Source organism: Pseudopodoces humilis, chromosome 5 (assembly GCF_049639895.1).
Source record: "Pseudopodoces humilis isolate 2021_Gansu_Grassland_sample_001 chromosome 5, ASM4963989v1, whole genome shotgun sequence".
Lineage (NCBI taxonomy): Eukaryota > Metazoa > Chordata > Aves > Passeriformes > Paridae > Pseudopodoces > Pseudopodoces humilis.
In genome coordinates this window covers 32,459,103-32,463,175 of record NC_142204.1, presented here as the reverse complement: position 1 = coordinate 32,463,175, position 4,073 = coordinate 32,459,103, and positions in this window count along the sequence as shown.

Below are 4,073 nucleotides of genomic sequence, written 5' to 3'. Positions count from 1 at the left end.
CGAGTCAGAAACTGAAAGACAAGAAATGAAAATACATTTTTCAAATATCACCAACTTTATTAGTAATGACTATGGTAATTGCTACCAGTTTAGATCAATGGGAAAATATTCTAGTATCTATAATACAATTAAAATGCAGGTGATATTCAGTCATCTGTATTTTAGAATTTGATAGTTAATAGTCAGTGTTAGCAATGTTCAAGTAAACCCACAGCCTCATAGCACACCCTCAACAGCAGTTCAAAATTCATATCTGGGAAGAAATAAGTGCAAAGGAGCTGATAGAAGGAAGGCAAATCACAGCTTGAAGTGTGCTATCTCTTAAGATGCCTTATTTGAATGAATATAGCCAGCTGAAAATCTGCCAGTGAATCTCCAATGAATCAGTAATGTTTTCATTAAATCAGATTACCCTAATTCCGAAAGCATTATTGAACAACTATAAAAAGAGGAGAGTGCTACAATAAGTGGTGTATTAGGAATATGAGGTCATATTTCTTATTGTCCTAGCAGCTGTTCTACAAACTGCAGAAGAAAATGCTTTGAGAAGGATACCTGGAGAGTGGAGAACAGTGGGAAGGGCAAGGGCAAGGGCAAGGGCAAGGAGAAGAACCTTCATTCAGGAGCCAACAGATCTAGCTACAGGTGAGTAAAGAACACAGTATCTTTGGCAAACTGCTAATCATTTAATCTGGGACAATGTTACAACATACAGTTTCCTACTCATTAACACCACTATAATTCTGCTGCTAAAATGAAACAAGAAATTTTTATCCTGTGCTGAAATGAGAAATTGCAGTTTCACTTAAAATTATAGTTTTATAACTTCCCTGTGTTGGAATGAAAACAGCACAGGATCCAGTACTAAAATAAATGATTCAGCCTGTCCTTTGCCATTAAATCCTTAGTGATGTTACCTGTTAAACACAAGATTTGAGTAGACAGATAGATTGCTTCTGTGATTCCTCCACATACTAAAGCATCCCATGGTCTTCAGAACAAAATGAAACCTGAGTATATAGCATAAAACTCCCTTTACAAATAGCCAAGAAAATTGCTGAAATGATAAATTCTTTTATTACTGTAGACATAAATGATGGTCAATGGTGTATTTGCTTAGACTGTTGGGACTTTAACACAGCTATAAAAAGAGAGCTGTTAAATTATGGATGATGATGATGATAATGATAATAATAATAACAATAATAATGCTAAAACAAAGAGAGCATGTCAAACTGCCAAAAGAAAAAAAAAATCAGAGCATCATTTGGAAAAGCAGAACTCATCCTAAATCCTATGCATCCTCAGGCTTCCAGCAATGAAAATCATCTCAGCATTAAGCATTGTGGGGAGTAAAGATTCTTACAGTGTCAGCTAGTAATAGCCTCATGTCTGGCCATTTATCATGAGGCTGTGCATGTGCACACTAGAAAAAAAAGAGGTAAAAAAAGCTGAAAAGAATTCAAATACACAGAAGTCTAATCCTAGTCACTGAAAAATAATTAATATATAATTTAGCTTTAAAGTCTGACATTTATATATTGCATTGCTTCCACTATATGACAATAATATTCTGAGATAATAAAAATTCTAGCTCCCGGCTCATGTCTCAGAAAGAAGTGACTTTCTACTGAAGAGTTTCTGCTTGTGATAGAGGACTAGAAACAGCACAAACCAAACTGATCAAACAGTGAAAAGGCAAAAATTATACTGCCCCCCTTTATTTTTTTTTTAATGGAGAAGGCTCAAAAAAAGTTACTTGGTTTGTGCAAATTGCCACAGGTCTACTGAAATTGAAATCACCTTTTTCTGCCCTCTCAGAAATTTTTCTTCAGTTTAAGTTTCCCTTCACCAGACTAATTTTTCATATCAATAGACAAAGAAAAGGAAGGTAAACCATGAATACTGTTTCTTAATTTCTCTCCAGTTACTGATCAAAAGCTGTTGCTGATTCTTTGATGTGTATAAGCTACTGAAAATAGTGACTCAGAATCATGCCTGGAAATTATTCTTAAATACTTTTTTACATAGCTTCGATTTTCATATGTTGCATATTCATAATATGTTGTCCTCGTATTTCTTCGTGCTAAGGGCAGGATCTTATAACTGGCATATTATGGCATTCTAGAACGGTACTGGAAGGGAGTTCACACCAATGTTCTTTCTAATCTGTTAAACAATCATAAAGGAGATTTTTCTCTTTCTAGTAGTCCTCATGGATGATAGGCAAGCCTGTGCCACATTCTTCCAGTGCTTATTCTTTAATACCTTGAAATCTAGCAAAAGACTTTCGCAGGGCACACATCTCCCTTTGTTGTCTGCCAGAAATGCATGCTGGCAGCTGCTCTGAAGTCCATTCACTGAACCTGCACCATTCCTAGAGCAAAGCTCTGCTAGATGTGAGGGACGCTGTGCCAAGTCAGCCGGTATTTGTACTAGGCAGGCACTGCTCTTGTGCCCAGCGTGAACCTCGAGGGCTGCCTAAAGATTCAAGGAAGGAAAGCAGGGGATGGAAAAGGGCTGTTTTTACATAGACTCATCTCTTTTAGCAAAGGCAGTCTCTGAAGTGTAAAGAGGGGGATATTTTCCAGAGACATCAAGTATAACTGTTAAAGAAATTTATATAAGCTTCCCTGAAAATGTGAAATTCAATTTGTCTCGTGAAATCTATGCATTTGTATAAGTCCAAGAAAATAAAATAAAGAAGTAAAAATACCTATTATTTTATAAATATATTTTTTTAAATTTAGCATCTGATATCAGCTTTGATTGTTTTTCACAGCAATAGAGAAGTTTTCATGTCTGCAAGTTGGGCTGGAATATTTAAAGCTTTACTTGAATGGCTCAAAGTACTAATTTAACTCAAACTCCAATTCTTCTGAACTTTAAAACTGGTCTGTATCATAATTTTAGGCACTATTCCTCTTGCATCTGTGAATAAATAAGTGCTTGCTAACAAACAGATGTAAAAGACTTAAAATTAGAATTTAATATGATATTAAACTCTACACTTGGAGTTTTAAAAAACTTTACTTTTATCTTCCAATTTTTACTTAAATTTAACTTTTAATTTAAGTATTACCTCTGCATTACCTCTTTTTTTCCTCTTTAATTTTATTTTTGATATTGTAAAGTTTTACACAGCCACTCTATGGTTTTATACTGCTAAAGAAGTGCACCTTTCTTCCTCAACAGTCAGTGTCTGTCAGAAGCCATTTAATCTTTCTAATCATCTATACTACTCATTTAGTAAGATTAATGTCTCATAATTGTTATTGAATACTGCATGCAAATAGTGTAGAAGATTTTCATATATGTGTTCAAATCAAACCACTCTGTTTTTCTTTCTCCATTTCAGCAGAAATACAAACAAGATTATCTATCTGCCTGTCTATCTATCTATCTATCTATCTATCTATCTATCTATCTATCTATCTATCTATCTATCAATCTATCTAACTAACTAATAATTCAGTAGCTAGGTTTATAGAACAGACTGCTCTTTCTTATTTATTGGGGCAGGAGAAATGATTGCTTCCTGAAGACTGACAAAGTTATTCCAGTGTTAATCTTGTGTAAATGTCAGAAGTACCTTCTAAGGAAGTGAGGTGTTTGTGAAAATCAGAAACCACTACAAACCCAATCTGAACCCTCAAACATTTCCAAACCTTTCATAAACATAATATTTTTTTTTTCCAAAGTCAATAGTTAGAGCCAAGTGAACAGCTGCAGTGTTCTGCAGTGCCATACATCTACACACATTTAGGCAACTCATACCGTGACATGTTGTGCTGGGAAAAGGTCTACAAGGCCAGAAAAACCATGTAAAAACAGGTTGGTCCCACAAGTGATTTTTAATTCTCACTCATGTCATGAATGTATTTCTTTCCTTTAATTTTAAAATGTTTTAAAATAGAGCTGTATAAAAAGTAAAAATATAACAGTACTACACAATTGCAATTAGCACTTATTAAATGACCAATGAGATAAAACATTTTTTTCATGTATACTGTAAAAAGGGAAAAAAACAACATAAACATAGTCCTCAGTAATGGAAGCCTACCATCTAATGG